The sequence below is a fragment of the Bufo bufo genome, chromosome 1 (genome assembly GCF_905171765.1).
Source record: "Bufo bufo chromosome 1, aBufBuf1.1, whole genome shotgun sequence".
Lineage (NCBI taxonomy): Eukaryota > Metazoa > Chordata > Amphibia > Anura > Bufonidae > Bufo > Bufo bufo.
In genome coordinates this window covers 635,406,153-635,417,209 of record NC_053389.1, presented here as the reverse complement: position 1 = coordinate 635,417,209, position 11,057 = coordinate 635,406,153, and positions in this window count along the sequence as shown.

Below are 11,057 nucleotides of genomic sequence, written 5' to 3'. Positions count from 1 at the left end.
GAAGCACTGAAAAACTATAAGGAAAAAAACAGAACATGTAAAAAACAAATAAAAGCGGCCAAACTAGAGACCGGGAGATTAATTGCCAAACAGAGTAAAACTAACCCTAAAATGTTCTTCAATTATATAAATGTTAAAAAGTATAAATCTGAAGGTGTCGGCCCTTTAAAGAGTAATGAGGGGGGAGTCGCAGAGAGCGACGAGGAGAAAGCAAAGCTGTTAAATATTTTTTTCTCCAGTGTATTCACTGAGGAAAATAAACTGTCAGATGAAATGCTGAATGCTGAAATAAATTCGCCATTAAAAGTGTCCTGTCTGACCCAGGAAGAAGTACAACAGCGACTTAAAAAAATCAAAATAGACAAATCGCCAGGACCGGATGGTATACACCCCCGTATCCTAAGGGAATTAAGTAATGTCATAGCCAGACCCTTATTTCTGATATTTGCGGACTCTGTACTGACAGGGAATGTCCCACAGGATTGGCGCATGGCAAATGTGGTGCCAATATTCAAAAAGGGTCCAAAAACAGAGCCTGGAAACTATAGGCCGGTAAGTTTAACATCTGTTGTGGGTAAACTGTTTGAAGGTTTTCTGAGAGATGCTATGTTAGAGCATCTTATGGGAAATAAGCAAATAACGCCATATCAGCATGGCTTCGTGAGGGATCGGTCATGTCAAACTAATTTAATCAGTTTCTATGAGGAGGTAAGTACTAGACTTGACAGCGGCGAATCAATGGATGTCGTGTATCTGGACTTCTCCAAAGCATTTGACACTGTACCTCATAAAAGGTTAGTATATAAAATGAGAATGCTCGGACTCGGAGAAAACGTCTGTAAGTGGGTAAGTAACTGGCTCAATGATAGAAAACAGAGGGTGGTTATTAACGGTACATACTCAGATTGGGTCACTGTCACTAGTGGAGTACCTCAGGGGTCAGTATTGGGCCCTATTCTCTTCAATATATTTATTAATGATCTTGTAGAAGGCTTGCATAGTAAAATATCAATTTTCGCAGATGACACTAAACTGTGTAAAGTAATTAACACTGAAGAGGACAGTATACTACTACAGAGGGATCTGGATAGATTGGAGGCTTGGGCAGATAAGTGGCAGATGAGGTTTAACACTGAGAAATGTAAAGTTATGCACATGGGAAGGAATAATGCAAGTCACCCGTACATACTAAATGGTAAAACACTCGGTAACACTGACATGGAAAAGGATCTAGGAATTTTAATAAACAGCAAACTAAGCTGCAAAAAACAGTGTCAGGCAGCGGCTGCCAAGGCCAATAAGATAATGGGTTGCATCAAAAGGGGCATAGATGCCCGTGATGAGAACATATTCCTACTACTTTACAAATCACTGGTCAGACCACACATGGAGTACTGTGTACAGTTCTGGGCTCCTGTAAACAAGGCAGACATAGCAGAGCTAGAGAGGGTCCAGAGGAGGGCAACTAAAGTAATAACTGGAATGGGGCAACTACAGTACCCTGAAAGATTATCAAAATTAGGGTTATTCACGTTAGAAAAAAGACGACTGAGGGGAGATCTAATTACTATGTATAAATATATCAGGGGGCAGTACAGAGATCTATCCCATCATCTATTTATCCCCAGGACTGTGACTGTGACGAGGGGACATCCTCTGCGTTTGGAGGAAAGAAGGTTTGTACACAAACATAGAAAAGGTGTCACGGCTGAGGATGGGGGAAATCCACAGCCGTGCGATGCCAGTTGATGTTTTGGCTGCTCGGCCAGGACAACAGGATTAGGGAGAAGGTCACCTCCTGAAGCGTCCCTAACCTGACCCTAACTCCTAGCTGCATGGGCCGACCTTGAAGGTAGGAGGACCCATGCTCCGGAACCTCGGATCCCTAACTCACCCTCCGACCGGTCCCTGGACTAGGAGTCAAGGTAAGACGGCCTGTTCCTACTGGACACGGAGGAACAGGGGTCTCACTGGCCAAGCTGCAGGAAAAAGGGGAACACAAACAAACTTACGGATATGGCAGGTGAACTATCCGAGTTCCACCTACCTGCCACAGCCCTGCTGACTGGATCCCTGTGCAAACAGGAATCCAGATCCATAAGCTGCACTAACACAAGATAGAACAGGAAAACATCAAATAGACATCACACATAAACTTAACAAAACTAAAATGTGACATATGGTTTATGAACCACAAGGGTGGCTCTCACAGGCAGTTGGTAAACACAGGAGGTTGCTATCAGCAAGCATGCTGAAGCAACCTACTGAGCCCTGCCAAACACCAAGGCTATATAGGCCAAAGAGGCCACACCCAACAGTCAGACACACCCAGTGACATCACACACACTGGGAAGGGAGTTAACCCTTCCAGCACCAGGGAAGGGAAGACATCAACTTAAAGGAGACGTGCACACAATAACATAAAAAGCAAGTGCACACATATACACATCACACAAAACCGCATGCACAACGTAGCAAGCTGCAATGGCACAGCTCCGACTGCTACGCTGCCACATACACACTGTTGCCAGCGGCAACCACAGGTGAGGCAAATACCACAGCCCTCACCTGTGATTGAACACCAAAGAGAACCGCTGACAACCGCATGCGGTTCAGGAGTCACGGTCATAGCCATGGCCGTGACAAAAGGGTTCTTTACGGTAAGAGCAGTGAGACTATGGAACTCTCTGCCTGAGGAGGTGGTGATGGTGAGTACAATAAAGGAATTCAAGAGGGGCCTGGATGTATTTCTGGAGTGTAATAATATTACAGGCTATAGCTACTAGAGAGGGGTCGTTGATCCAGGGAGTTATTCTGATTGCCTGATTGGAGTCGGGAAGGAATTTTTTATTCCCCTAAAGTGAGGAAAATTGGCTTCTACCTCACAGGGTTTTTTTGCCTTCCTCTGGATCAACTTGTAGGATGACAGGCCGAACTGGATGGACAAATGTCTTTTTTCGGCCTTATGTACTATGTTACTATGTTACTGTGAACCCAGCAATCCAGAAAATGAAGAATCCCCGATTCCACTCTGAATGGAGAGGTAGTGCAGATGTCAGTTCATTGCTCCATTCTCGACAGAGCACAGCGGACAAACCCCTAATGATATGACATTCTGTAGACAGATGATGATAAACACTTTTTGTGGGAAAACCTCTTAAAGAGTATAGGCATACAATGACTAACAACTTTTGTATAGAAGTAGCCTATGTGATAGTGAGGTGTCCACTACTGCTGTGCTCAGGTTCCAGTGTATTGTGTTGGTGTAACCTGCTAGGAGGAGCATCGTTTTGTCAACATATCACCCAAAACCTTTTTACCTGGTCAATGTTCTGTACTAGACTACATGATACTAGAATTTATCATACTTCATACTGCATATTTCATCTGCTCTGTAAAAATATATTTTACCTTCTTTTTTTCTTAATATCATGGTTGATAAATCACAAAAGAGATTGGTGCTTGATTTAAGTTGTTTTGGTGGCAAACTTTCATGCTACTGATCAGTTGATCAATACAGGTCCAACTCCTGAGCGAGCTGTTTGTCAATGATGATGCTGACTATTAAATGTAATGTATTCTATGATGTGCCAGGTCAAGAAGTGATGACTAGGGGGGTAAGGTCTAAACTTTTCTCTGATACCCAAAAGACTCTAGTTATGCCACTGTTCTCTGCCATTCATTTGAATGGTTGATCATGTAATACATGGACAGCCCAGGTCCATCAGAGTGGGAACTGTTCTTAGGGCCCTTCTACACGGGACAAGGATTGAGAAAATTATTGTGGCCTAATGTTCATAATCATTCACAATAATTGTTCCATGTAAAGGTGCTAATCTCCCTATAAATGCTTGTTCATCAGGTGTTCACATCTTTTATGTGGCACCTCAACTCACCTCAACTTGCTCCGTGCTTGACTTGAGATTGTCTTCCACCAAATGTGCAGTATTTACAATAATGGGCATTCCAAGGCTTCCGGATGGAAGTTCATCGTCAAGTGCTCTCCGCACTGAGCTGCTTTACAGAACCTCTCCTCTGAGTGAAAACTGTTACATCCAACCAGTAGACCACCACAGCTGTCACTCAGAGCAGAGGGGTTATGAAGCATCGCAATGCAAAGAACAAATAGGACTTCATAGTGAAGCTACACCTCCTGGAGTCTTGAGAGAGTAGAATTTGGCAGAATAGAAATTCAAATTCACACTACTCCTGATGAAAAGTTCTGAAAGACTCCTATATATGGATGGAATACATTTTTGATGCGTGCTCACAATTTTAAAAATGTCCAGAAGCAAAAAAAAAAAAAAAACTGGTACAAATAGAAAGATATTCATGGCTTATTACAGAGATGCTATAATAGTGCATATAATAACCTTTTTGTGTGACTGTCATCATGATGAGTATTAAAGCCATTGACCTATTGATGCAGTAAAATAAGATTAAAAGACATGGTCCATAATGCCCTGTTAGCTTGTATCTCATCTCATTTGTTCATGGAAAATCTTTCTTATGTCAAGTGCGCTGTAACTGTGTAGCTTTCAATGCTCAAATCTTATACATCTGTCTTTGACACTAATACAGCTGTTGAATTATCTTTTTTCTTTGTCAAGTAATCAATATCTCTTTTTTTTATAATAGAGGATTTTCTATCTTAAATGCTTAGAAAAAGTCTTTTCACGGAGGCTTTGGTTAGTAGTGAACATATAAGGGGTCATTTACTAACCAGAAATACTCCTATATTAGGCATATTTCTGGTGTGGATTGTGGCACAAAGGTCCTTTGCACTGCAATCCGAGCTCTAATTGGCTGAGCACTTGAGCAACCTGATTGGCCAGGCATCAGATGGCTGTGCATTCAGATTAACCAAGCAATCACATGATACACACATGTGCCACCCAACCGTGACAATGACAGCATTGGTGCATAGTGAGGTAGACAGCTCAGGAACATAGCAAGGTGAGTATGTTAGAGGAATGCTGTCAACATTTCGTCAGAGTGTGTCCCACCCATGCTACCCTATGACTATGCCGATGAAGTGGTGGTAGTGCTAGGAAAGTGCTGCACCACTTTGTCTTCTGTCAGCTTGGCTGTATGGTTGGCTAGGAAGCTGTCTTACATTTAGTAGCGGTGGTGGATCCGCCAAAGTTATAGGGGATATTAGGACCGGTGTCTAAAACGCCGATCTTAATAAATGACCCCCATAGTATTTCGTTAACATTATTCACTTTTATTGTACTTGGGATGCATTGCCTTAAATATTGGGACCTTTCCGGCAATCTGATAAATGATTCGACTCATCTGTATTAAAGTACCGAATGTCAAGAGTTGTTTTTCTGATTAGCCAGTGGCAATGAACTGTAAGGATGTAATTTCATTCTGCATTAAAACTGAGCTAAAAAAGACACATTAGAATATTTCCAGAATAAGATTATTGCTTTCTTGTTTTTGCTGATTCGAGTGGTTATTCAAGCCATTCACTGTACACGTTTACCGATATCAAAACTGTATTATTTTTGCTGCAATTTGCAGTCCATTAGTTAAGTTCTTAAAGGGGTTCTTTCCTGACACACACTGAAGACAATGTGTTAACACATGCCATCATTGATCGATCATTTGGTTAGAAAATTAGTATATACATGCATTGGTCAATCAAGTTATTAAATGGGTTGTTGTTGTAGAAAGATTGATTCGTAAATCGGAAGATATTATCATGATAGTTCACCTGAGATGACTGGTAATTAGAATTGGCTTAATGTAAGCTATACTGGGAAATGGAGTATAAGGGATTCCTTAGTATTCACCTGTGTCCCTATGAGGAGGGTTGGACTTAGCTAATAGAGAATCCCCAACTTGCAGCCTCCAGAATAGAAATAGCATTGAATGGCAGTTGAACAATCACTAAATGGAGGTGCACAGTCGACCAGAGTAGTACTACAGTAAATAAACAGGATCAAATATAGTAGAACAAGATCCAGAAGAACACAAGAGTGTACTGAGGAGTAGCCAGGACTGCAGAGAGAAATTCAATAGAAGTCAACTCAGTCCAGAAAGCAAACTAAGTACAAGCTAAGGTTAGCACACAAGACAAAGTTCAGATCCAGGCATCTAATAAAGATGCACACTGATGATTCAAGTGGAACCCCAAGCTCTGATTGACTGAGCACCAGAGCACCCTGAATGACCAGACATCAGATGGCTGTGCATATCAAGCAAGCACATGATACACACATGTACCACCCAACCGTGACCATGACAGCGTTGGTGCATGGTGAGGTAGACAGCTCAGGAACATAGCAAGGTGAGTATGTTAGAGAGATGCTGTCAACATGTTAGAGGTGCTGCATGGTTGACCATTGACCTTAGCCTCTAGCACTGAACTTTACTGGAGCTGCGGCAACAAGTCATGATATAACAAGTACATGATATAATGCACTGATCAGAACATTCCACAATCTAATGCCAGGTGGTACCTACATGGTATTATTTATGTGATAGACCAGGCATGCATAAAGAAAACTGTGATGTGAAGCTATACTTAGATAAATGGCACGATCCTGTTTATACCATATGAGATTTGAATGCAATGCTCTTTAACAGTCTATCTTCCACAAAAGCTGTCAAATTTTTTGTGATAACAGATATAACCACATGATCTTGACAAAGGGGTATCTCTTCACAAGTTCACAAAGTCAGCAGGCATGATAGCTACCAGCTGTGTCCCTCTAAATGAAAAACCTGAGGATATTATGTTGAATCCCTGTGGGCTGCTCGCTATATAACAATAGTGAAAGAGGTTTACTAGATGACTGTATTGCAAGAAACTCAAGCCCACTGGGGAACCCCATTTTTGTCAGATTCAAGATTCAGTAATTCACAATCTATGGTGTGTGAGTCACATTTGGCCTTCACCTCTTAATATTTGACCCAGCCTGTTGGGACTCAGGTATTATTAAGTATTATATCTTACAAATATCGTGTGAAATATGTCACAAGCCCTAATGGCCACTTAGTAACCCCAAAAGTAGCAGCTATGAGATTACGGATACCTTAAAACTTCAAATACACTGTAAATATAAATCCATTTTTATAGCAGATTACTTAGATGAATCTAGGTCTTGTACAGAGACTGGGTTCACATTTATTCTTTTTTAATTCTCTGCCATACTTGATTTTATCCTGAAGACATAAAGATTTGATGATAAATTCCTAGTATATCCCAAGGGATACATATTTTTTTTTACACTATCGTGTCTAGAAGATATTCTCTTTCAACTAGGAATGTCATATATGATATTCTAAAGCAATATATTTTATAGAATGAATGGTACAATTGAAAACTTTCTAATATACACTGGCCCATATTTGTTAGTTTGTCTACAGAGTCTGAGCAATCCGGAAGCAGGAGCCCTGCGCTCCCGCACCTATAACGTAATAACCAGAAGCTTTAAGCAGGCTTTGGTACCTATTACTAAAATATACCAGTACAGGCCAGCAGGTAGCAGCACTGTGCTGTTATATTGTAAATAAAGTTTTCAATGATGACTATATAACTATCACAGAACACAATGGGGAATCTAATGATTGCCAGTTATAATCACCCAGGGTGACTTAAAAACTGTTAAAAAAAAAGTAAAAATATTTTTTTTTAAATGTAAAAAAAATGAAAGTTCAAATCACCCACCCTTTCCCCAAAATCAAAATATATAATCAATAAAAAAAAATACAAATCATGGGCATTGTCATGTGTGAAAACGGCTGTACTATTAAAATATAACAATATTAACCACATACGGCTAATGGTGTAGCGGAAAAAAATTAAAATGACCAATTCACCATTTTTTGTGAACTAACAAAAAAAAATTCTAAATAGTGATCAAAAATTCACACACAGTTTTAAATGGCATCACTGAAAAGTATAGATCACCCTGCAAAAACTGAGCCCTCATACTACTCTATACACATAACTACAAAACGTTATAGGGGTCAGAATATGGTGATTAAAATGCAAGAAGAAAACTATACACTTGTGGTATTGTTGCATTTATACTGACCCGGAGAATAAAGGCAACAGGTAAAAAAAAAAAAAAAGTAACTGAATTGTATTTTATTTTCCAATTCCAATCCATTTGGAATTTTTTTCCGCTTCCTACTACATTGTATGAAACCATAAATGGTACCATTAGAAAGTACAACATGTCCCACAAAAAAAAATAGCTCTTATAAGGCTGTGTGAATGAAAAAAAAAATCTGGGAAGGCTTGAAATAAAAAATGAAAAAGCAAAAATGCTAAATTGATTGTGCCGCCACCTTCATTGAACTCATTGAACTTTATCTGAGATGAACATTGAGAGCTTTCAGGGGTTAATCCAGTGGAATTTTTAAATATCTTATCCACTTGATTGCATAGAGGCCACCGCGGCAATCTTGATTGAAGACACCGTGCAAAATCTTGTGCTGTGACGTGAGGATTTCAGGGAAAATAGATTAATTACTATGAAGCATGAGGAAATTTGACTTCGTGGAGAATGAAATGAAATTTTCCCTGAAATTCGGATCGAAGTCCGCTTTGGATACTTTGATTCCCTATACCCTAATGGCAAACTAATACTTTATGTATAGATGAAGTGTGATTGTTATTATTATTATATATTGTGACGGCGAAGACATTATTAATTTCTATGCAAAACATCTAGGGGAGATTTTATAACACATGGAAGTGCTATATCCTTCAGAGGATAATCAGTGGCTTTCTGCTCTTCATTTGGCCATCAGGAAAGTATGTGCCCCCTGTAATGCCACTTTCTCTGTAGCGCTGCGTGGGGGGAAAAAAGCACTGGTGAAAAAACATTACAAAATCAAAATTTTAAAAATGCTAAAACATATAGCCCATGTGATTTTTTTGAATTTTTTAAAAAAAATTGAGGTCTATGGGAGACAAATGGCAGGTAATGCGGGAAAAATGCCACTCCCACTGCATATTGTGATAATTATTGATCCAAAAAACACCACTACAAAAAACTTTTTTGCCTAAAGTGCGGCAACAAAAAAGGACAACAATAATGCACAGCAAAGCACTTCCCTGATTTAAAGAATAGATTTTTCCTTTTGGAAATAAAGGAAGCCTTATTTTCTGTCTTCCTTATCTGTGAGTGGGACGTAATTTGACAGGCAGCTAAACTTATTGACACAGGAGTATCATCCACTACAACTTTTATTGCAAGGATTGGGTACACCTTAGAACCAGGGCCGGTGCTACCATAAGGCAGACCAAGCGGCTGCCTTAGGGCGCACCCTGGGGGAGGGCAGAAAAATGTGACATGAAGGGGGAGAAATGTGACATGGAGGATTGATGTGACATGGAGGGCTGATGTGACATAGGGCGGTGATGTGACATGGAGGGGGAGAAATGTGACATGGGGGCATGATGGCTGACATGGGGGCATGATGGCTTACATGGGGGCATGATGGCTTACATGGAGGGCTGATGGCTGACATGGGGGGGGCTAATGGCTGATGGCTGACATGGGGGGTTGATGGATGGGGGCTGATGTCTGACATGGGGGTCTGATCTGAGGTCTGATTAACATTGGGGGTCTGATTGGGGCTGTTAGCTGAGGTCTGATTAACATTGGGAGTCTGATTGCTGGTCTGACCTGAGGTGTAATGGAAAATATTTTTTTCTTATTATCCTCCTCTAAAACCTAGGTGTGTCTTAGAGGGCGAAAAATACAGTCCTCAAACTAGTGATTGTCTGAAGCAGAGAGAAGATACCAGGACCACACCGAGGAGAAGCCAGCTGTTGCAAACGGGACCAGGGCCAGATGAGCTGCGAGGGGTGGGGGGCGCCAAAATGTAGCTTCGCTTGTGTTGGAAAAAATCCTTGCACCGGCCCTGCTTAGAACAGAAAGAAACATACTTATTATAGTGAATGACCCTGTGGCAATCTGCTATAAGACAGGCATGCCCAACCTGCAGCCCTCCAGATGTTGCAAAACTACAACTCCCAGAATGCCTGGACAGCCTATAGCTATCAACCTACAGCAGGGCATGGTGGGAGTTGTAGTTTTAAAACATCTGGAGGGCTGCAGATTGAGCATCCCTGCTATAACACATTACATTACAAAGCTATACAAAAAACAGACACGTGCATGAAATACTGGTTACATACAGCATAGCATGTGAATGTACATGAGCATATATCCTGCAATGCTTAATAACAGTCTAAAACATACTAGTGATGCCACGTCAGGTCTGCGGAGATTACAAACATGCTGCATGTCTTACAGTTGATCTTGAATAAGATGGCTGCTAAGAGCTCAGTTGATGACACAAGGGTCATAGGTAATAAGATACAGTGGCTCTCATAGGACAGTACGGTTGAGTATGCAAGTTTTATCCTGAGTAGATTCCTTTAAACTTTTTCCTGATTCTGGTAGTATGTGACTATGAATATGATAAATATTCAGATTTTGTAGTACTAGTACCAGAGCAATATGTTTGAATTAGATTATAGAATACATTGCTTGCTTTAGATTCAGCAGATCCTCCTGTATTCTTCGCAGTGTAATGCTTCTTGCTTTGGAACAACTATAAAAATCTGACGTAAAATGTTATAGTACAAAAATCTGCAAGACCTACTTAGCATCCAGTGAACACACTGTGTGTACGCAGGGAGAGCTGTCGAGATATTTCTGAATCTTCAGCAGCTAATGAACGGAACAAACAACATACTGCCAGTATGATGTAAATTTAAAGTCATGCTTTTATTGAACTGGCTTTGATTCTGATGCAGTAAAGCATTCTTTCTAATGTTCTTTAGCTTCAGTAGTTGAAGAAGACTGTTTCTAAGAAAAATAAAATAATACCCATATAACACGAGCCATTAGTTGCTCTCAGCTATTCGGCTTTTTTTTTTTTAAACTTGACTAAGATGATGTGGTTGTTTTAGCAAGAACTTTTATATTTTATTTGCCATAAAAAAATGTTTCTTTTCTTTTTTTCTCCAGGATATTTCCCAACAAATAAAATCCAGCAGTGTTGGATTTTTTGCAGTTCTG